This window comes from Dermochelys coriacea, chromosome 12 (assembly GCF_009764565.3).
Source record: "Dermochelys coriacea isolate rDerCor1 chromosome 12, rDerCor1.pri.v4, whole genome shotgun sequence".
In the NCBI taxonomy this organism is placed as follows: domain Eukaryota; kingdom Metazoa; phylum Chordata; order Testudines; family Dermochelyidae; genus Dermochelys; species Dermochelys coriacea.
In genome coordinates, this window is record NC_050079.1 from 17,541,060 (window position 1) to 17,565,886 (window position 24,827).

Sequence of the window (24,827 nt, forward strand, 5' to 3'; positions counted from 1 at the left end):
AGAGGAGAAGGGGTTCCTCGTTGGAGTCTTCCTGCAGCGACCTCTCCACTGTAGGCTCGATGATCAAAAGGGAAGACAAGGCAAAAGTCGTCGGCATTCCGGATTAAATTACAGGCCTGATCCTGCAGCCGACCCTCAGGCAAACCTCCCTTGAGATGCCGTATGGGTTTTGGTTGTGTAAAGACTAAAGGAGCCGGTCCTGTAGCTCATATGTGCCTCTCCCATAAAACGAGCCGCGCCCACACAATACAGAATTGTTCCACAGGAAAGTCCACACAGGCAAAGGCTGATGCTGCTGTTTTACTCTATGAAAATAAATCGCCATCTTCCCATGACGGTTTCCCCCTGGTTGTGAGAGTCGCGTTAATATTGTACAGTTGGAAATTGGATTTCCCCCAACTGCAGCAAATCACCGAGCTTCTGCCATTGAAAACTCCACAGTTGCTGCCCGGAAAAGTCTTGCTCAGTCAGTTTCCGTGTTATGAGCCCCTCAGCTCCCCTTCACAGCGAGCCCCCTCCTGGCGATTGCACGGACATTCATTAGGCGGGCTCGGAATGATTATACTTTTATTAGTCCAGGTTAAGCAATACACGAGCTCAGCAAGTCTTACTTATCCAGGGGTGCTATGCTACAAGGAATGCTTAATGGGCCCGTGCAGCGGAAGGATTCCCTTGCAGCAGCTGATGAGAATGGACTCAGTGGAAGGGAAGGTAGCACACAGAGAGGAGGGGAGGAGGCAGGACTCTGGTCTAGTCTGGATTCTGGAAATCTTTATATGCCAACGAGTGGCAGCTGTGCAATGAGCTGAGCAAACAAACACGCTCCGTAGTGGGACTCCGCAACCCACCTGAGCCCCGAGCTACGGCCACAGAGCAGCAGTTCTCGGAGCTGATTGGCAGCCCCACGTTGTAAGGTGGCAGGCTGATGTTTATGGGAACTCAGACCAGAAACTCCTGGCAGACTAATCTTGACTTTCTAGTTCCCTGGCATGATCATGGGAAAACGTTCCGGGCTGCTGGATCAGGAATCTGTAACATAGTGTGGGCTTTTTTCTTTCATTCCTTTCGAATGGATTGTTGTAGGTATTTTAGCTTGGTAATAATGGAAGGCGAGGAGCAGACCCTACTTTCAAAAGGTTGACGTGGGATTTTCTAGAACGCCCTTTTGTAGGGCTTGTGAGTTGGCTGGAATATCAGAGTTTCTGGAAAAGACTAAAATATAAAAATCTGAGATCATTCCAGCATATTGGCTCTCTCCATTTTGCATCATATTTTACTCTCATTATATTTCCGGGACTGGAATTTATGGTATTTGATTGCGACCACGTGTACTGGTGTGATATGACTGTAACTTATTAAAAAGCGGGGTGGGTATAGGCATATTATTTTCTATATATAGTAACTTATTAAAAAGCGGGGTGGGTATAGGCATATTATATATTATAGCTTTTAATAGATATAGTGGAGACGACGACAAGGAGCTTAGAAGCACTCTTTGAAACTTACTCAATGGATCAACTCAAGGGACATGGAACTGAGAAGAAAAAAGGCGACACTGCAACCTCAGAAAAGTGCATCTGCCCAAAGCATGGAATAAGATCAAGGCTGAGGTGCTATTTGAAGGCCAGCATGGGATCCATATCTTTACTATTTTGATTTTGTAAAATGTTGGATCTTTTTACCAATTTCTCATGCTAGGTTTCTTAAATCCAATATTCTGAATCTAAGGGATTGTATTTCAGAGTAATGCAAACGATAATACTTTCCAAAAGCTTTACCTTACAACCTAGACTGTAAAAGAAAAATCCTTTCAATGATCCCATTGAGTTCAACAGGAGTCGGATCCAGCCCTAAAAAAACTCTAGCCTGAGCCACTGAAGTCATTGGGGTTCTGACATCCACTTCAATGGAGACAGGCTCCCGGCCTAAACCCACCTGTTCTTTTTCACGACATTAGGCTGTGGAATATTCCTCCAAGGCTAGAGATGGGAGGCAGGTAGCCTAAGACCTACAGATCACACTTCTGTCTGGACATACTTTTAGTTCCTATGGGTAAAAGTAACCCCCGAAGAAGAGTAAAGCTGAAAGAGAACAGAGATTTGTTTGTCCCTAATGTTGATTGTTTACCTTGTGCATTTGACTACACTTTTTGTATAGACCGCTCAGACTTTGCCCTACACAGTCTGGCCACTTTTCCCTGCTGTTTGTGGAGGGCCTCTCACAGTATAGCAGGGGAGAGCAAAGCATTTTAAATAAATGTGACTGTAAAATCAACTGTAGTACCTAAAACTACTTGAAATTCTCTCTCTCTTTTTTAATTGACTAGATGTCAAGTGGAAAATGGCCCTTTAAAACACTAGACCGTATACTATGGGAACACTCCTGCATTGGCAGGAGGATTGACTTATTATGTGTCTTGCATTTCATCACAAAGTCAATGGGAGTTAGGCCCTTTAATATCTTTGTGAATCCCACCTACTGGTTAGTAGGGCTAGAAACCAGATTCTAGGTCAGAGTCCTCATGACATACTAGCTACTCTCCAAACTACTATCACCATACATACACCATCACACTTATAATTCTCCATCTGCTCATGCTATAGCAATTGTATTTTGAATTATAAAGAAAAGGCAGATCGGTCCAGATCCATAACGGTATTTAGGCTCCTAACTTCCATTGACATCAATAGACGTTAGGAGCCTGAATGCCTCTGCGGATGTGGGCCATGGTATCTCGTGCTAAATCCTGCTCATTTTACTGACACCAGTTGTCCCATTAAGCCATAATGCTGTCGTGTCGATCAGCCAGTTTGTGATGAAGAGTGTACTGTCTGGCCGCTATATATCTTAAAGTGCTGCGAGTCCTCTGAGAGCCATTAGATGATAAATGATACTAGCATGCAAAATCCCACTAATAATATGCATTACCATCATGTCCGTCATTCATTATACAGTATCGCTTTAGATATATGCCACCAAAGAATCAAGTAAGTGGCAAATTAATTTGTCTGGTTTGAGAAACATCTTTTTTTTTTAAAATTTATTTCTGAAGATGCGATTTGCGGTTAGTCAGTATGAACCAGTTCATTAAGACGCGGAGAGGCTGGCAAGACCTGGGGGGGGGGGGTCTGGAAAGAAGTATTTCGGTTCCCACTGTTCAGCGCTTAGCTAGTATATGGGGAGGGGCGACAGGGAAAATATTGATTGGTTCGATTAGATCAATCTATTTTCTGTAACATTATTTCTTAGTTCAGTATTTCGCCTCTAAATAATACACAACCATCCCAAGTGAGAGAACCCCAGTTCTGCGCTGGACAGGGATGGCTCTAAAGCGGAGTGAAGGATCTACACCCAGTGGCCGCCGAGCAGTTAGAATTGGTTGGGTGAGCATGGAGTCTAAGGCTGCTCGCCTTGCTGAGCTCCTGTGATGTGCTGGGTTCCTGTGAGCACTGTTTCATTTGCTCGTCCTGCCCAAGCAGGAGTATTTATTCAGACCATTCAAAGTTCATCTCACAGCTAAGGGAAGGAGACACAGAGCGGTTAGGTGATTTGGCTAAAGTCTCACATAAGCGAGCCAGGGCAGAGCTAAATAAATTTCCTGCGCTGTACTCGAATCTAACCAATAGGCAAAGCTGTCTTCCCAAGAGAACTGTCTGCGTATGTTGGACAGAAGCTTTTGTTTAAACACAATTATATTTAATGAGCAGGAGGAAACGATGTGTAAGCAATATTAAGGTCAGGGCACTGACAGACGCCAATGTCTTTGGAAAGGAAAGCTCGCCCTCGCTTATTGTGTCAAGCCGTGCACATGCTATGACCCCTGCACATTTTGGGCACAACTAGGTAAGGATGTGTGCCAGCCTTCACGACGATTTTCCTTTCTATTCGCTTGTTGTTATAGCATTAAAGTGACATTAGTCAGCATGTGGTGTGTGTGTCTGTGATCACAGTCAAATCAGAAAAGGAGTTGTGCGGGTTGAGGAACTTTTTCTCCACAACAATTAAATTATAAGGAGTTTGTATCTCTCAGATTTATGGCCCAGGCATTAAAAAGTTGGGACAATTAGGCATGAATACTTTACTTTTTTGTGAGCATCGTATACTAGTATTGTGAGTTTCCCATTGCTGTTTTAATGAGGAAACATTTAATGTTTGCATCATAATTTCCCTTTTTTGGGGGGTGGGGACGGTCCTTTAGTGAACGATATTGAAGTACTTTAAGTTTTAAACACAACCCACTGGGAAGAGGAAAAAATTCCAGACTCAGTACAGGGGCTCTCCCAATGTTGGGTATAACTGTGGAATTATTTAACACTGGAATAATATTTTGGATTTGATCTAACGGATTGGGGGGCGGTTGCAGCAGAAGTATGAAGATGCTCTGAGAACCAGTCTCAGTCCGGGTCAGCGGCAAAGGAATAATAACAATAATAAATCCCTACAGCTAAGCTTTTATTTATAAGTTATACACGAGAATTATTTTAATAGAAGCACGTGGTCCGCTATATCCAGAGCCAGAAGAAACTTTTTTATGAGAGCTCATTTGATTGTTCTTTATATTGAATTCCGCGCCCCGTACAATGATCGGGTGTGTGTGTATCGTGATTGTGAGGAGCTCACAGTGCACCTGGTTTGTGAGCCCGTCGTTCTGCGATCAGCACGAGAATCACAACTCCAGGGCCACTCCTGCACCGCACCGCAGAGCGAGGGCCCGATCCTGCTCCAGCCCTAAGGAACAGCTCGTCTGAGCTCATTTGCTGTCTTTATGAAGGGGATACGAACCCACTCTGAACTGTCACCTGGATTTCAAATCCCGTGTTAAATCAAGAGAGCAGGTTCCTGGGAATTTAGCTTACCTAGAAACGTGACTCCCTGCGTGTTTGTTGCAGGTAACATAAGCAATGGAATTTCTTCAATGCAATCTGCATCTGGGCTGGACATACGGAAGGAAAGGTGCCTTGACTTTGCAGTACACAAAGTACTCCCCGCACAGACAGTCCCCTCCCCAGACACCTCCCTCTCCTTGCTACTTAAGCTCCCACAAATTAAACATTCTGTTAAAGTCGGGGGGGGGGGAATCCCCCTGTAAGAATTCAACCAATCTTTACTCCCACCCAGGAAATATTCACGTGGACTCTATGTGCAAACATTATGGCATAAATACCAAGCACAAGCCTTTAAGTGTTGCATTCGTCTGCAGATCACACAGAATTAAGGGAAGCCTTTGTTTTTTTTATTTATTAGTCTTGGTGCATCTTTTTTCCTTTCAATTATGGAGTCCTAAAATACGTCTCCCTTGTGCTTTGGATCCCTCAAACCACTGACCACTCCCTTTTAACTATTTGGCAGACATCAATCATTTTCCTGCAGAGGACTCGGCGAGTTGCACTGAAATGAATTTATTTAAACATCCCTTCAGATCTTTTGATTTCACCTGATCCCAGTTAATAAAGCAGGCAAAGGAGAATCCTTCCGCATTGGATTTTGCTAAGATCGTTACATTACAAACTGATCCCTGTTTACATTCACCTCAGGATAAATCGTCATCTTCAGCTGGTCTGATGTGTAAACGTTCTGTGCACTTTACCCACTAATTTTCTAGAACGTGTAGGTCGCTTCCCTTACAGAAACCGAAGGGTCCCTTGAAGGGAGACAGCGTGGCACGCAAGAATACCCCGGGAGGAACTACCACAGAAGCCCGAGTCAGCGTTTGAACGAGGAGCTCAACTTTCGTGAACCTTTCTCCCTTCTGAATTACTCGTTTCCATCTCGCGGCAGCCTTGCCATTAGGGCTAATTACTACTCTTTATTGGCAAAAAGAAAAGGAGGACTTGTGGCACCTTAGAGACTAACACATTTATTTGAGCACAAGCTTTCGTGAGCTACAGCTCACTTCATCGGATGCATGCAGTGGAAAATACAGTCGGGAGATTTATATACACAGAGAATATGAAACAATGGGTGTTACCATACACACTGTAAGGAGAGTGATCAGGTAAGGTGAAAAAAGAAAAGGAGGACTTGTGGCACTTTAGAGACTAACAAATTTATTTGAGCCTAAGCTTTCGTGAGCTACAGCTGAATGCATCAGATGAAGTGAGCTGTAGCTCACGAAAGCTTATGGTCAAATAAATTTGTTAGTCTCTAAGGTGCCACAAGTCCTCCTTTTCTTTTTGCGGATACAGACTAACACGGCTGCTACTCTGAAACCTGCTCTTTATTGGACAGCTAGCGACTGGATTTTACTGAATTTACTGAAGAAGCACGCAACTAGATTGAAACCCCCAACATTAGAAACCAAGCCACAGTCAACAATGGGCTCAAATCCTACGCCCCCGTCCGACGTGCAGAAAGGAGGTCATTGGCTAGTTCACTGCGCAGAAGTGGGGGTGGCTGATTCCCCCCGGCCGCCAACCTTAAAATTATCCTGCTAAAAAGTGCAAGAATAGGTTTGGGTCAGCAGATGTCTGGGAGCGTAAAGCCGGTCACTGCTCCTGCCGCGCTCTTTAGTTGCAGGGCTTTGACAATTTACGATCATTAAGAACAACAACAACAAGAGCTCTAAAATCCCACCTCGGGATTTAAACTGCGCTTCTTACACAAGCCCAAAACTATGTGATTGACCGCAGAGCTTGGAGTATGCTTAACATCCTAGGATTTTATTAGACTTGTCTGCCTTTCCCTTTAACATCAGTGCACCACGCTCTGGCTTTTTTTGGGTTGCAATTGTGTAACTAGCTACACATGAGCTACACTGGTAGTAATTGGGCACAGTGTATAAGGTACACCCCGAGTTCAGCCTGCAGCTTTCTCCTGGCTCCTGTTGTAACAGCCCGTGTGTAGGGAGGATCTCCAGCTGCCGCAGGACAGAGCTTTGCCCCCCTAGCAAGTCTTTGGAACTGAACAGCTGGTTAGCATGAGGGGCCCTTGTGTCTGTTTTGCCATCGGACTGCAAACAGCATTTGGCTGGCCCGGAGAAGGAATGCAAAGGGTATATATAGCCTTGGGCCTCCGTCTCTGATAGAGGGGGAGACTAGCCCTTGGAGCGGGAGGTTCCAGGGATCCCCCTTAGGCTCTTCTGATTGTAGGTGGGGTTGGATGTCTCCTCTCTGCCGTATATATCAACGCTACTGCTAGTACCTACATCCGCTGCCCACATGAAGGTGGATCAGAAATGTATATGAAGGGCCAATATCCATACTTGTAGCGTGTAAAATCGAACCCGATTTCAGAGCTAGGAGATCGTTACACTCCCGTGCCTGCGCCTGGTTCGAGGCTGGTAAGGGGGGCCCTGAAGTTCAGGAGCAAGGAGCAAACCCCAACAAAACAGGGAGCGCGTTGATTTAAAATGCCTTCCCTCGGAATTCCCCAAACCCTGCCCAACCGCAGCGCGTGCGGGGGGTGGTGTCCGTGTCTGCGGTGTCCGGTGTCTCGGTGCTGCCTCTTGAGATGACCTTGCTGGGTCGGGCGCGAACTGAACCTGTGAACGCCGCACGGAGCCGTTGCCAGCAGGGCAGTGATGCAAGGTGGCTATCTGGCCCGCAGCAACTGGAGTTTGGGGCTTTCTGACAGCAGGCCTTGTCCCGCAGCCCCGAGTCAGGGAAACCCCCAGTTTTGTTACCACTAAGGTCTGCCCGAGGAGATTTTAAGGTCAAGGCTCCACTGTAGAAGATCAAAGCCCCCCTAGCTGATGAAATCATGTGACCTGTTCAGTCTCCTCTTTCAGGAGACCATCTCTAGAGCTGAGATACCAAGGTAAGGTGCCCTAGACACGCCTGGCATTTTAATATAGATGACTGGATATTCCCATCGGGGGGGGCGGGGGAGAAGGCGGATGTGATTTTTTTTTTTAACCCTGTGCTAGATTTTACACCATTATGCTAGAGGGAAGAGAGGCTCTCCCTCCTGAACTAGAAGACGTTGATCACGTTTGAGAGCGGTCATCCTCTCCGTTCACACGGGTCTCTGTGAGTCTATTTTCCCTGATTCACACACTCCCATGAATGAGTAGGGACGCGCCTACAAAGCGAAACTGCTGATTTCCCCTCCCCCAGTTCCCCACAGAGCTTCCACCTCTCGGTTTACACAAGCCCCCACACCTACTTCATTTCGGATCCTGTTTGCCCGGGCTTGGCACTTGGGACGCTCAGATGGAACCGTTCGCACTTTCTAAGAGCCTTGCATATATTTTCAATTGCTGTAAGTCATGTTTTGATTGAATTTAGCGCTGATTAGAGTTGAGCATCAGTTTACACAACAAGAATTTGTTTCATTCAGCTAAATTAGCATGACGTATTCGGTTTATGAGCCATATAGCTAATGGTAATGACCAGAGCTGATTGATTTCTAATGTGATTGTAATTACACAGATGTAAGGGAATTAAAAAAAAATCCACACGCCGTTAATTGGGATTTTTTTTGTGGGGGGAGAGTAGTGGAGAAAAAGGGGAGAAACCAACCCCCCCCCCCTCCCGGTTGTATGAACGATAAATGAATATATAAACGAATAGCTCTGGGCAGAGAGCAGATTTTGTTTAAAGGAAAAAGTCCCATGCACTTAACTCACTGAATGGTTAAGCTATGTAGCCTGTATTGCACCGTATCACTTCCTCTCTGCTAACCCCCTAGGCGCTTCCTAGATCCCAGTAAGTTTGCTCAGAAGCCTCACACACTTGTTTCTCGAAGAACATGCCCACAAAGTATTTCACAGGCTGGGGGCCGATTTCCTAGGCAACTCCTTCCTAGCCCGGGTGCGCTGCCTATGTACTTTGCCAGCCCGCTCCCAACTCCACTCTCAGTAGAAGTCGGACGGCCGCCGGGAACCGGGGCTGCCTGCTCCGGGATCAACGGGATGGCGGGGCCGTGTGAACGCTCGCGCCGAAGCATCCAGCGCTCTCCGGGTGTGGCAGGGCCGCGAGGCGTGCAGAGGCCTGGGAGGGGAGTCTCAGCCAGCATGAGTGTTTGGGGTCACTGAGCGACTGGGGGGAGCGTCTGTAGTTACACAGCCAGCAAGGCGGCGCCTCGCCCGCTGGCTCTCTGCGCGGGGGGCACCAAGATCACCCGCAGCGAACCCTGCTCTGGAGCCAGACACGGCACCAGCCTCCGCATTCGCGGGTGGAGGGCTCGGCGGGCAGAGACGGATGAGGACGCTGGATTTGCAACAGGTAAAGAGCTGGGGCGGGTCTGCAGGCTCCTGGGGCCGGAAGCTGGGGAGGCAGAGCTGTGCCAGGAGGCTGGAGCTGGACAGCTGTAGGGCACAGGCACCGGGCCGCCTGCGTGCAGACCCGTAGGGCGTTTCTCGCGCTTGCAAACGGAAGAGCTGCCGCTAACGGGCGCGGTTGTCAGCGTGTCAATGGGCCGGGGGAACGCGGCTAAAATCTGGGTTCGAGCGACCCCGCAACGTCGCGCAGGCTTCCCCGGGGCCCACGTCCACGCGGGGTGCAAGGCGTGAGGCGACAGCAGGCTTTGGGGTCCTCTCCTGGAGAACTAGGGCTAGGGATCCACCTGCTGGTAGCTTTTAGCGGGGGGGGGGTTGCTCGGCTGAGGTAGGTGCTTTGGGGGCGGCGGTGGGGGGCAGTGGACGCACGGCCAAAGGCCACCGGCGTTTGGCAGGAGCCCAGCTGCGAGGGGAGGGCTGGCGGGGTGTGGGCCGTGTGCACACCTGCTCGGCGTGTGTAAAACACGCGGACCCTTGCTACAAGAGTGGACTTCAAAGCCGCGCCGGCGCCGGAGTCACTCCGCTGGGGGCGCAGCGCCCTGCGCCTCTTAGGACGCCGGCTCCAAGTTTCCAGGGGGACCCGCGAGTAACGCCGCGGGGCAGGGTTTGCGAGTTGCCCGAAGTTCCGCTAAACCGGGGCGGGGGTAGGAAAGAGACCCGGATTTCAGCCTGCGGGTGAGCCCGCTTCCCCCGTCCGCCCCGCTTGCAGACTTGGGCTGGTGTCCCGTCCCCGGCCCTCCATGCACCGTGCTCGGCTCTGGCCCCGGCTGCTGGAAACCCTCCGGACGCCACCACGCTCAGCCCTGCGGACGGTCCCCGGAAAGTTGCCAGCCCCGGGCCCTGTGGCTTCTCCGGCCTTTGCTGGCTCGAAGCAGCGTGGGGGCGAAAGCTGGCTTGTGCCAAGGGGGCGTTGTCTTTGCCATGAGGCCTCTCTGCGGAGCTGGTGTAATGTATTGTCACTCACCTGCACCGTTGTTGTAAGGGGAATGAAACAAAGTTCCCTTGCCCTGAAACGGGTATGTGGGATGGCCAATTATAGGGAAATAGTTTAATCTCTAAGCAACACCTGGTACTCGGCACAGAAGGAAAAAGTACAGCCTCCAATTTGTATAATGGGGGTGCTGAGAGCAATTGAACCAAACTGTAAACCCTGGATATAATGGAAACCCCTTCAAGCCTGGGGTTACAGCAGCACCCCTAGCATCTTGATCACACCCTTCCACTGCTTTAGAACTGCATTCCAGAGAGGGTGTGGATACTTTTTAATTAGTTAATTTTAGCTGAGTTCAAAACCTCAAATATATAAGCCCTCCATCATCGAATGTTTCCCTTCTCCAGAAAGGCTGGGGGAGGTCTGTCACAGATGCTGCAAGTCAGTGTTTGTATCATTTTCCTCTGGGAGTGGGCTGTCTTGTTTCAAACCCTCATTAGAAGTTGGTGTATTTGGATAAGAATATTATAAGATATTCTAGCATCACACAGACATTTAAAGCTGGGAAGGAAATTTATAGACGGCACTCTATAGTTACCTTGGAAACTCTTCAGGGCAAGGAGTGTCTCTTATTCTATAATTGTACAATGGGGTCTGGATCTTGGTTGGGGGGCTCTTCAGATGTTACTATAATACAAAAAGGAACAAAGAAATTTCCGTATTGGAACAGACCTGAGGTCCATCCACTGTAGTCCAGTATTCTGCCTGACAGTAGTACTTTGGAGAAAGGTGTAAGAACCCAGCAATAGGCAGACATGGCTAACCATGGATATAAGTTTTCATCCTGATCTCTAATAGTTAGAAATTGACTTAACTCCTGACATATGAGGTTTAAAATCCCTTCCAGAATATTGTTAATTCTGATAATTCTGGATATTCCTGTTTATAAATGTCCATTCTCTTTTGTTAATTTGTTTTGCCACAGAAAACCACTGAGGTCATGAGTTCCACAGTCTAATTACATGTTGTGTGGAAAAAGTATTTCCTCTTATTGATTTTTGTCTTTTCTACTTCTTATATGATTGGTTTTTTTTTCTTTGCTCTTGTATTATGAGACATGGAGAACAGAAGGGTAAAGTGGTCATGTGGTATAGGGACATGTCTTTTGCTCAGAGTGCCAGAAGTTCTGAGATCAAATCTCAAGGGAAGCCTGCCTAGGGGAGTAATATTTTATTCTTAATAGAGCCCTGTATCTTTTGCAAATATGAAATAACACAAAAGAAAATGAAATAGATCATACAGAACAAAAAACTCTCCTTGCTGCTAGCGACAGCATCTGTTGATTCAGTCACATGGGGCTGCATCTGGCTTCCTGTTCTACGCATTGCAACATGGCACATGGGGTCACAACATTGTTCAAATTTGGCCTGGCTTCCCCTCCATCATCTTTAAAAAGGTACGTCTAATTCAAAAGGAATTATTTTTGGGAAGTTTTATGGCCTGTGTTATACAGAAGGTCAGATTAGATGATTACAATAGTCCCTTCTGGCTTGGGAATCTTTGAAGTCTCCTGAGCTACCTTCTCTATCCTATTCATTATTTTATAAACATTTATCATGTCCCCCATTCTCATTCATCTCTTTTCAAAAGTGAACAATCCCAGTCTTTTCAGCCTTTCTACATGGGAGTTTTTCCAGGGCCTTGATCATCCTCAGAACCTCCCCCACTTCTGGAATATTTGAGATGGAGTGACCTGTTCTGCTCCAGTATTCCAGATGAGGCTGCATTGATTATATAAAGGCATTATAATATATTCCATATTTGCCATCCCATTTGTTATACATCCTAACATCTTAGATTTTTTTGACCACAGCTGCACACAGAAAGCAGAGGTACTAATAAGCTGTCTGCAGTGATGCCCAGGTCCCTCTTGGGCTAATACAGTTAATTTATTTCCCAGTAAGGTGAATGAGAAGTTTAAATTTTCTCCTCTAAAGTGCATATTGCTGCATTTACCAATGGTGAATTTCATTTACCATTGAATATATAACAAACAATAAGGTTTGGTAAAATATTTAACTGGGTTTTAGCTATGGTGACAGCCAAGTTGCCAGTGATGAAAGGTTCTGAAGAACACAGGACATCCATGTTACCTGTAAAAGGCCCACTTGCTGTCCAAAAGTACAAATGTAGCCTGCTCCAAAGCCCACTGACGTCAATAGGAGTCTTTCTGTTGACTTCAGTGGACTTTAGATGAGGCCCATGAATTGAAACATAGCTTCTGTCTTGAAGTGTATATATAGAATGGTGGCTCTTTGCTACTAAAGGCAGGATTCAGGATAAGATATGGTCTGAAAGTGACCATTTATCTCTTGTAGGGTATTAGGCCAGATTCTCCATTACATGAGATTTTGCCAATTGTTTTTCATAGGGAGAAACAGAACAGGAGGTCATGATGGAGATTTCTTAAAATATTTCCTAGAATGGTGTTGCAAATGTATAGCCCTGTCCTGCTGCCCTTAAACACACAGTTTCATTGACTTAAGAGGTCTTCTTGCATGGGTCAGAAATTACTCAGATGCATAAGGATTTGCAGGATCAAATTCATATTAACCTTCTGGTCTATTTTTTTCCCCCTAGTTTGACCATTGGCCTACATATCTGTTATGTGAATGACCAGAGCTTTCTAGATCATACAAAACCCCGTAACCACTTCATACAGCCATGTAATATATTGACAAAGAATATCTGTGAGGCGGTATATGGAGATGTAATATGAAAAAGCATTTCCAATATAGTTTGAACACTGTTGAGTCCACAAACTAGGTCAACAACATACTTATTTTGTCTTGGGCCAAATTTTTAAATTGGATAATCTTGAGTCAAGTTGCTCATTTTTCTGCAACAGCAGATTATGGTGGGTCTTTATGTTTTAAAAAAATATGACGTTTATAATATTACCTCACAAGCGCACACTGGTAGAGCAACTAACTTTTGTAACCAGCAGTATAAATACTAGATGCTGAGGGCTGAGGTGGAAAAAACTCAGAAGATATTTGGTCTTTCTTGTGTTCTTCCTCCCTGCCAGAATTACTTCCTTGGGCAATGTCTGCATATTCATTTATATTTCTTCAGTTTATCTCTGCTGAAAATTGCCTTTCAGGTATTGTAGAATTTCAGGATCTATCAGGAGCTAATATATAATTATCTATTGATATTTCTGTGGCACCAAATGCAATGAATAACTGAGTGTATATTTTTTGGGTTGGCATAGAAGTGCTGCAGTACAGGTAGAAAGGAATTGGCAGATTTTGGAGATGAAGAAATAGTAGGATTAGCAAAAGCATTGTTCAGGAGAGTGGAGTTGAAAATAACACTGTTTGCAAACCTGAGGATGGTTGAATTGCCGTGGTGATCAAAATGTGTGTGTGGGGGGAAGAAGGCTAGGGAGAAAAGATAAGGAGTTCACTTTGCCTCATGTTTAGCTTGATTTCATGGTGGACCTTCCAGGCAGAGAGATCAGTCAGAGATGTGAGTCTGAATGGAGGGGAAAAGGTATCGCTGGGAGTTCTCCATCATGACCAATGCATCTTTATACTATGACTCTGCTCCTTCATTACTCCCATCAAGCAGTGTGACTATATCTGGGTACTCCAGAAGAGCCTTTCAGTTGGGGAATCCACCGCTGCAATTTATCCAAGGTTCAATTTACTCTGTCTGGTCCAAACTACTGGGCTACTCTAGATAGAGTATGTGTGTGTGAATACAGACAGAAAGAGGGTCAGGCCTGGAATTTATCTGAGCTATATACATGTTGGAACTGGGAATGGTTAGAGAACTAGTAGCTGGGATTTCCTGTGCAGGCGGAGTGTGACTGTATGCTGTGACGCTTCTGTCTCTGAGAGAAAGATGGGAAGACATCTGGCTTCTTCTGAATTTCAAGCTCTTATCAGTACTCTAAGAATTTTCCTGTTGCTCCAGAAGAGGCAGCAATGCTGTTGCTGGAAATGAAAAACAAGCCACACAATACTGGGGCATATAGAGTTGTATGTAGCATCTACTGCCCAGTAGAAACCCACAAGTGTCCCACAGCTAGCACCGTGTATGCTTTTATTTTTAAATTTATGGTGTACATGCACAGAGGTGCGCACAAGTATGTGATATGATAGCTGTTCCACAGCCCTAACATTGCCCTTTTTTTCAATGCTTTGGTAAATCTATCCATATTTCAACATGTGCAAGAGACATCTGGTGCTGTGTATTCCATAAAGCAAGAGAAGGAAAAAAATCCCTAAAGTAATGACAAATATATATAGCCTTGTCTTGGGATAAAAAAAGTGCCGTAACTTTTGTGTGTATGCAATATATAATATGTAAATGGCTCACATCAAAGATAGAATAAAAACTGCACATAGTATAACAAAGGTACCTCTTTAAAAGGTTAGTGCTGGCAGTTTGAAGAATAAAGGCTTATGAAAAGAATGTTGGCAGATCTCTGCATGCTGACTTCCACTAAAGTTAAGAGTTTCAAAATGTTTCCTTTGTGCGTTAGTGCATGGGGAAGTTTACAGAAGTGTACTTATAATAAACCTACATTAATTTCAGTAGAGTGGCACCAGTATAAAACTTGTGGAACAGAGAAGAAAATCAGGCTCCAAGTATTTTTAAAATGTAAGATGTACATGCTCAGATTCCATGGGCCAGTGGTTTTCAACCTTTTTTTCTTTTGCAGACCAGTAAAAAATTTGAATGGCCTTGGAAATTGTGTTTCCCCTTTAAAAATCTTACACATAGTCTGTGGACCCGCAGGGATCTGTGGACCACAAGTTGGAAATCGCTGCCCGAGGACAGCTACCTAATACATGGGCTTTTGACACACAACTTCTGTATGCTGATAGCAGTTGTGATGCAGCAGGCTAAAGCCCATTGGTTATAGCCTAGCAGCTGAAAAGACAAATGAGTACTATAGAACTGTAGGTCAAGCACAGAATTATAATTTGATGATGATGACTTATTTTTTTTACCATTTAAGAATGTTTAATGCTTGCTTTATTTAATGGATTCCAAGTAAGCTGGAAGATGCTTAAAATATAACCTTGGGGATAAGGTGGGATGTGGATGGTGAAGTGGACTAGTTTATTATTCCATAATGAAATTCTGTCTTGCAAAGGGTGGTGTTTCTAAATTTAAAACAGGTAGGAGCTGGTCTGATTAGTGCAATTAATGTCAGCATATTCCAAAGAGAGGAAGAAGATTCTCTGCTCAGGCTGGCTTCACGTGTATTCCCTTAATTTGAAGTTGTGTGACTATATTTTTCTGAATGCATCCTTCACATTCTACCTTAGTGATGACAGCACATCACACCACACTGTGTTTCTGTCACATTGTACCTACAGCACTGTCTAACGAATACCAGTGCACAAAGGCTTTTGTACATCTTGCACCTGACCGAGCTCCCAACTGACTCATAGATTATTTTAATTCAACCCTTTATCTTTGCAGTTTTATTTTCCTTTCTGTTGCGTTATGGGCAAGGCTGTGGCTAGCCCCATGTGAATGTGGTATGTCAGGGGAAGATGCCAGGAGCTCTCTTCATCATCTCTGCAGGGAGAGCCATGATCTCTGCTTTGCACTCCCTGAGCACAGAGACAAAGGGAGTATCCTGCTACCAGTGGTACTAAACACTTGAAAGGGAGCAGGCTATGGTCTTGATTCCATAGCAGCCAGCACACAGTAAGATGGGTGTGTGTGGGGGGGGGGAAGAGGGGAGTGCATACTGCAGCTCTAAAGAAGCCCAGTTCCTCAGTACTTTCCACAAGTACTACCAGTGTAGTTACTTATGTGCATTGCAGGTAGAATCCCTCAGATGCTGAAGTGTCTCTCCACATACGTCCTCTCTGCAGCTTTGGCTCTTGGTGCCATGATGAGCCCTATACATTTCTCAGACAGCTACACAGTATAACTTTCCAATTTACCCTAGTTCACTATTCTTCACTTTCTAAGATAGCCCATGTTCTTATTTTCTCCTGTCTAGGTTAGACCATCTTTTCTGTCCACTAGTAAGTCCCCTTTGGGGCTCACTTTCTCCTCCCCATTATCTGTCACTTTAAATTAAACATTCCCTTCCTACTCTTCCCCAGTTTCCTCCCATGTCCTTTTCCAATTAGCTCACACTACTTTAGAGTTCAATCCATTCAGTACTTTTCTCTTCCCAATTCAGCCTATTTTTTGTTTTGTTCCTATTCCAGGTGAGCCCAGTTTGTATCCAGCATTGGGCTTTCTGGTGGAAATGGAATGTTACCCTTGACTGAGGTACTGAGCACATGCTCATTCCATTGGCATCAAAGGAGGATATGGGTGTGCAGCCCTCCCATTGGGGATCAGGCTACATGGTCCCAATTCAGCAAGGCATTTAAGGATGTGCTTGATGTGAAAAATGTGAATATTCCATTGACATCAATGAGGTTACTTGCATGCTTAAAGAAAACGTCTTTGCTGGATTTGGAGCTAACTTAAATACCATTTTAGTGGTGCTCACAGAATGATATCTGTTACTCATTAAGACAGAGGAACAAAAATCCAAGACCTGGTTTGAATTATAAACATCCTCTGAGAGTTGTAACCTGGTACTCACTTCCCCCTTGCTCCATTGGGAAGAAAATTGGGTCAGCCCTTTTGATGGCACAACTTATTTCATCCTCCATGCTGGCTGCTAAAGGGTGGAGCTTTGGGTTCACCTACTCTCTACTGCTGCCAGCCCACTTCCCTCTCACCTCCACAGCAGGGAGGCATGATGAGAGCCCATCAGCATGTGCCCATGTGGGTAACCCATGCAGGGAGGAAGGAAGCTGCTATGTCATTTACTCCCCTACATGGATATGCAGCCTGACTCATGATTCAGCCCAAAAAGCTTCCTGCAGCTCCCATGGTTTTAAATAAACAAGGAAATAAAATGGTTCCCACTGAGCAATATTAAACATGTGTTAGGAGATATTTCTTTCAGGGAATTTAGACAATCCTATTTTTGCCTAGAAAGCAGTGCACCTCAAATAGGGAGTCTTTTTACTTTCTACTAAATCTATGCTATTTCTTCCCAAATACTTCTGTTTCTGCTCCTGGAGATAAAATATATAATTTGTAGCCAGTAGCTGTCTTTGGCCAATGGAAGTTTTTTATTTTTTGACAGAAGAACAGGAGTACTTGCTTTCGACACTGAAATTGTTTTGTTGGCAAAGGTTCACTGAAGAAATGGAGGAGGAGGAGGAGAACTTGCACTGAAATTATTTATTCCTCTTCTATTTCACCACATCTCCTTTTTATGGTCTCCTGAGTGTTAGTTAGGATGGCAATTACTGACATATCAACCATGTTATGAATTTGTCATAGTCAACCTTCTTTCAATTGATAGCATATTTATCAATTATCTACCGGAAATGCTTTTTTTTTTTAATTATGGAGTGGTCTTTCAGAAATGGATTATTTTTATCACTTGGATGCCAAAAAGGCTAATATGCCTTGAGAGTTCTTGACACCTCTTTTACAGATGAATCGCTAATTAACAGCTTCTTAGCGATTTTTGCAAGGAATTCTTATAGAAAACAGTTGTCCTTCAGTTTGTTTCAGTTCAAACTGTTTTGTTTCACTGATTTCCCGCTCTCCCCCTCCCCTCCAATGCTGTTTTCTCAAACTGAAGAGCCACTAGAATGCTAATCCCAGTAACTGGTATTGCACAGTGTACTGCGTTTTTGTAGGCTCTGCTTGATATTCTACTCTCCCCTCCTTGTGAATGTAGAGTGCACTTCCCCTAACTCAGCTGGTTCTCTCTGCAGATGTTGGGTTTTCCCTGTAGTATTAAGAAGATTGAAGAGTCAGCTACTGAGGAAAACCTCTTGCTTGCCTTACTCACATAAATGGTCCCATTGAAGCCAACAGATTGCACATGTGAGTGAGACAGGCTGGATATGAGTTATCTGAAACAGTCATCAGTCATTGATGGCTGTATTTAGAATATGGCAGGACACCTAGCTTTAAGTTGTTTAATTTTTTACATTAATATGAATCAAATTCACACAAAAGTGTGTGTGTGTAAAAGCACTCATTAAAACAGGCCAGATTGTGCCTTCTGTGCATAGATCATACCTTGTCTGTGTGGAAAGCAGTGGGAGAGGGCATTAATCAGCTGCCTCTGTGATGCTGTAACCTTTGTTCCTTGTAGACAGCTCTCCATGGGCCTGGAGATGCACAAATGGGGAAGGACCAGCAGGAGGTGCAGGTTCATTATCCTTTCCACAACTCCACAGGCAATACTGTATATGTGGGAGATAATACTGTCCCCTGAGGTGGTATTAGCTTCTGAGCAGAGCCCCTCAACTGTTTGAGGGGGGCCTGAAAATCAGCTTCTGCTAGGTGAAGTCCTGTCAACATGGCTCCAGCAGTTTTTCCTTGTATCCACAGGGCTGGCTCTAGGCACCAGCAAAACAAGCAGGTGCTTGGGGCGGCACATTTCTAGGGGCGGCATTCTGCTGCCAGCCATGCCGCCCCTAGAAATGTGCCCCTGCCACCCCAGCTTGCCTCCGCCTGCTCCCCTGAGCGCGCCGCCACTGCTCTGCTTCTCCCCCCTCCCTCCTGGGCTTGCCGCTCGCCAAACTGCTATTTCGTGCAGCAAGCCTGACAAGAAGCCGAGCGGCGGCATGTTCGGGGGAGCAGAAGTGAGCTAGGGTGGAGGGTTGCTGGGCGGGGGAGCCACAGGAAGCAATGGGGGAGGTAATGCAGCATGCCCGGGGAAGGAGGCAGGGCCAGGAATTTGGGGAAGGAGTTGGGAAGGGGCGGAGTTGGCGCGGAGCTGGGGGTGGGAGGGACACAAAAAAAAAGTGGGGGCGGCCAAAAATTTTTTTGCTTGGGGAGGCAAAAATCCTAGAGCTGGCCCTGTGTATCCGAGTATTGCACAGTATGTCCAGCACTTTCAAGCATAGGTGCCTGAAATTTAAAATGTTGGCCTATCTTTATGTACTTCATGCATGCACTTCTCTAAAATGTGCCTCATGTTCTAGAATCATGTGCCAACTTGGGAGTGTGCAGGATAGGACATTTGCTTCCCTTGAGCCTTCTCATGACAGGCTTGTCTTGAAATAGGGAAGAGGTAAATACGGACAGGGAAGAAAAGGAGAACAGCTGTACTAAACTGAAGAACTGGAAAAGAAAAGGGATAACCACTTTCCATTTTCAAGTCAGCTTAGTTTATATGGAGGCTAGAACTAGGTGGAGATAAAGAGGTGAAAATAGAGTAGTATGGATAATGGGCCAAGCTAAAAAGTGACCAGTCACCTATTCTAAATTTTAGTTCAATTCTGTTTATTTCTCTCATTCAGTCTTGGTGTACTTAATTATCTCATACAGCCCAGTCCGCGATGTCCTTTCAGTTACAGCTGCATTTCATCTCCTTCTCTCTTGCAACTTAGTGCAGGTTAAGGCTCTCTCCCTATTCTATTTCAGCTCAATTTCTTCTTTTTTAGCATGACTTGGTATTTTTTTCTCTTCCTCTGTCACTTGTTCTGGCTGGTATCATGGTGTCCTCCTTTGTTGAAAAGAAACATCAGTCCAGCAAGATGATAAAAAGAAATTTTTGAAAAAAATTCCTAGGGAGTATCAATCCCTAGCAAAATCCGGGGTAGGGGAGTGAGTGAATTCCAATCACAGAGAACTTCATTTTTGTACAGTATAGCATACTTTTGATATCTTTATGAATTATCTTTCAAGGCACAATAAAAAGGCAACATCAGGAGTCATGAAAAACACAATAAAATCAAAAGCTGGGTGACTGTATAAGAGATATAAATGTCTACTTCAAAATACTGCAGAACAAAAGAAAAGAACCAGGACCAAAACCCAAAAGCACAGTCTGCTCTGGAAAAAGCAACTTCATAAAGATGCAAAAGAAAAGCCAAAAGCATTCACAAATGACAGAATCTAAAAGCAGCTCAAAGTGAATGAAAAAGGTGCGCAATGAAAACTGGTTTTAAAAAAAGGGTCAAGCCAAAAAGTAATAATTTGTACATGGAAAGAGAAAATAATCACAGGTGTCTTCCATTTGTGTAATAAGAATCCATGTTTAAAGAAAACAACAAAACATAAAAATATAGTCCAATCAATACTTATGCCAAATAATGTATTGGCAAAAAAGACTGTCCTTCATAGCTTTTAGGTGCACTAAAGCCCAGATCATGAAGTACTCAGTCTTTATTCAGACAAAACTCACTAGTCTATAGGATTTTGCCTGAGTGAGGATCTGGGCATGACAGAATAATAAAGGAAGACCCACCTGCCACCCAATACAGAACTCTAACTGGGAAATGCCAAATGCAGCTGTCGGCATGGAGTCCCTCTACTATCAACATCAGGAACTACTTCTCCTAGTAAGGCTTTTGACACAGTCCTTCATGACATTCTCAAAGCAAACTAGGGAAATGTGGTCTAAGTGAAATTACTGTAATGTAGGTGCACAATTGATTGAAATACAATAATCAGAGTAGTTATGAATGATTCCCTGTCAAACTGGGAGGGTATATCTAGTGGGGTCCCTCAGGGGTCAGTCCTGGGTCCACTACTATTCAATATCATTGAGTTGGATTACAAGAGTGGACAATATGCTTATAAAATCTGCAGATGACATCAAGCTGGGAAAGGTTGTGAGCACTCTGGAGGAGAGGCTTAGAATTCAAAATGACCTTGACAAATTGGTCTGAATTCAGCAAGATGGAAATTCAATAAACACAAGTGCAAAGTCAAAGTACTTCAGTTAGGAAGGAAAAATCAAATGCACAGCTACAAATAGGGAATAACTGACTAGATGGTGGTCATGCTGAATAGGATCTGGAGGTTACAGTGGATCACAAACCGAATAGGAATAAATAATGAGATGCAGCTGCAAAAAAAGGCTAATACCATTCTGGAATGTATTAACAGAAGTGTAATATATAAGATACGGAAGGTAATTGTCTCACTCTGCTTGGTACTGGTGATGCCTCAGCTGGAGTACTGTGTGCAATTCTGGACACCACCTTTGAGGAAAAATGTGGACAAACTGGAGAGAGTTCAAAGAAGCAACAAAAATGATAATAGGTTTAGAAAACATGACCTAATGAGCAAAGGTTTTAAAAAACCTGAATATGTTTTGTCTTGGGAAAAGAAGAGTGAGAGAAGACCTGATAAGTCTTCAACTATGTTAAGGTGTATTATAAAGAAGAAACTATTGTTTCAAACTATTGATCTATTGTTCTCCATGCTCCCTGAAGGTAGGACCAGAAGTAATGGGCATAATCTGCAACAAAGGAGATTTAAGTTAGATATTAAGCCTACCTTTCCACCTATAAGGATAGTTAAGCTCTGGAAGGAGCTTCCCAAGGAAGCTGTGGAATATCCTTCATTGAAAGTTCTTTTTATTCCTAGGGGAATTCTGTGCCAAAAAAATAAAAATTCTGCACACAATATTTTAAAATTCTGCACATTTTTTTTGTCAAAATAATGCAATATAATCATGCCAGTTTCAATTATTTTGGTAATTTAAACTACAATAAAATGGATGGAGAATGGGAGTGGGGAGAATTGGAGGAAATCCTCATACCCCCTTTGTCTAATAGTAATGTAGCAGGTTTGACCCTTTATTTCTAGTTATTAGTCAACAAATATATGCAGTCATATGCTCAGTGTTACATCATAGGCAACTGAAGAGCAAGTGAGGGCTGGGGAATCAAGCTCACAATTTATACTGGGTACTGACCATCTCCAGAAAGGTAAGTACCAAAGAGTTCACGGAGCACATTTTGATAAGAATTTTTTTCAGTCCAGTAATGTAGACCACTAATATAATCACTAAAGCACCATAAGCATTTATAAGGCCATACTGTCCTTTACACCACTCTGGCAATATAAAGGGCCTTAACTTTTATACCTGTTTTATACTCCTGGGGGAATTCACAAAGACAATGGGAACAATTCACTAAGCAGACAGGCTGCTACATTCTGCTCTGTTCTGCTCTATGCCTATCTCAGAAACACTCCAAAGCCTTGCCTTACCACACCAAGTGTGCTGCAATAGCGAGCAAGAGGGACAGAGTGTCTCTCTCCCTCCCACATGTCTGACTGCCCAACCCCGCCCTGTCCCAGTGGTGATTTACATCTCTACCGGCTGCTCTGGGCACCCGAACCCACCTGCTTGTGCTGCCAGGGAGGGGTACATGACCAATCTTTTAGGTTTCCCTTGGCTTCCCCATCAGAAGTCATTTTTCTGCGGCAAAGCAAAGAAATCTGCCGGGAACATGAATTCTGCGCAAGCGCAGTGATGCGGAATGCCCCCAGGAGCACTCTTTTTTAAAAACATGTTGGATAAACACCTGCCAGGGTGGTCTAGGTTTACTTGACCCTTCCTCAGTGCAGGGGGTTGGACTTGATGACTTCTCAAGGTCTTTTCTAGCCCTATGTTTCTGTGAGTCTATGACTAACACAAAGCATAACTACTGTAAATAATGTGAGCACTCTCTGCCAGCAGTCAATCACTGCTGCTACCCAGGTCAAGCACCAGTGATTGCCACCAGATTGGAGTGCTGGACTGGTTCCACCACCATAATGGAAATGTTTTTACCACCAGTGGATACTGCCACCATGAACATGGAGCACTGATCACATTCTCAAGACAGTGCCTTCCACAGGTGAAGCCCTTTGTGTGGGATTAGTAGTAAGAATGCAGAAGACCTGATGGGGGGGGCATCAATGATATAGTAACATGATGTGGGGAAGACATGTTCCTTTTTTCCTCTTGTCCCAGATATTATACCACTGGTATGTATGAAGGTGAACAATGGGGTTGTATAGCCTGCCACCACCAACGGCCTGCACTGTCATCACTGTTTTAACTGCAGTGGCCATTTTCAAAGTTAATGTTGAATAAATTCCTTTTTGATCTGACATTGTCTGGTCTGATTGTTTAGGTCATGTTCTGTGTGTGTGCAGACACTGGTATGTTGTGTAATGAATCAATTTCCTCCAAGGTTGAGACTAGCATCTCTTCAGCTTTACCAATATATTAGAAATAAGGAGCCTTTCTTTCCAATTAAAAAATAAACAGGTGACACAATGGGTCTGTGATTCTTTCATATTATCCAAGAATAAGCTAATGCAGAGGGGAACCACCAACTTTTACCTGTTCCCAATGAACTCCTTTTGTCTAGAGCACCAAGTTCTTTCAGTAACTGACCAGGAAAACTTAGCCACCACAATGTGCTTTCTTGAGGATCCTTAGTCTGTCTTCTTTTTCTGGAAGAAGTTATCACCATCTCTATTTTCCACATGTGACACAAGAATGTCTTGTCATATTCATTTTTTCCATTGAGGGCCACGGGTCAGCATCAATAATATCTTTTAAGTTTCCAAAAATTTAGCTCTTTAATTTTAACAAAGCCTTCTCTGTGAAGCTTTCTCCTTTGTGTTCCAGTTTCTACAGAAGAATATTTAACAGAAAGAGTGGGGAAATATGCATCAGGAAAAACTTCATTATTTGAATAATAGGCTGGTAAAGAAAAGGTGACAAAGATTATAAATGGACGGACGTATAGGCCTCTCGTTAAAACTTGTATATAGCCTATTTAGTGTTTTCAGCAATTCCCAGTATTTGCATGTTAGCACTTACTAATAGGAATTGTACTTGCAATATCCCACAAAGCCTTAATAAATGTCCAATGCAAATGTATAAAATTAAGCTCAGCTTTAATAGCTGGCTTGCATGATGCAAAATGAAGATTGTGTTCCTTCCCGAACAGCAATGTTTAATATATTCTCATGCTAGAGTTGCACCAGTAGGACTAAAGCTTTATCTGAGCATTCCAAGAGTAATACAATTCTAAATTTAACTCAAACCCTCTTATTGGGGCACTGGTACCCAGTGCCATGGGGAGAGAGAGAGAGAGAGAGATTGTGTGTGTGTGTGTTCAGACTTTGTTTATGGCATAACTCAGGGGTGAGCAAACTTTTTGGCCCAAGGGCCACATCGGGGTTTAAAAACTGTATGGAGGGTGGGGTAGGAAGGCTATGCTTCCCCAAACAGCCTGCTCCCTCCCACATCCTGCCCCCTGACTGCCCCCCTCAGAACTCCCGACCCATCCAACCCCCCCTGCTCCTTGTCCCCTGACTGCCCCCGCCCCTAACTCCCCCCCTGGAACCCCACTCCCTATCCACCCCCCCACTCTCTGTCCCCTGACTGCCCTGACCCCTATCCACAGTCCCCCCCCGATAGGCCCCATGGGACTCCCACTCCTATCCAACCTCCCCCTTCTCCCTGTCCCCTGACTGCCCCTCTTCCCAGAACCTCCGCCCCATCCAACTGTCCCCTGTCCCCTGACTGCCCCCCGGGACTCCCACACCTATCCAACTGCCCCTGCTCCCAGTCCCCTGACTGCCCCCCGGGACCTCCTGCCCCTTATCCAACCCCGCCCCCACCAGCCACTTTGCCATGCTGCTCAGAGCGGCAGGACAGATTTATTGGAAAGCCTGGGAGGTGGGTGGGCACAAGCCATGCTGCCCATATGGCGGCATGGTTGCAAGTGAGGAGGGACAGTGTGGGTGGGGCTGGGGAGAATGATCCCACGGACCGGATGTGGCCCGCAGACCATAGTTTGCCCACCTCTGGCA

The 24,827-nt window shown here is 44.8% G+C and overlaps 1 long non-coding RNA gene across 2 annotated transcripts in view; it reads left to right on the plus strand.

Annotated features, from left to right (window-relative positions):
* Positions 1 to 8,628: 8,628 nt before the first annotated feature.
* LOC122456286 overlaps positions 8,629 to 24,827 on the plus strand; it is a 49,560-nt gene continuing 33,361 nt past the window's right edge. For both annotated transcript variants that reach the window (XR_006275107.1, XR_006275106.1), the window contains exon 1: positions 8,629 to 9,164. This is a non-coding gene — a long non-coding RNA (uncharacterized LOC122456286). The remainder of the gene's footprint in view (positions 9,165 to 24,827) is intronic.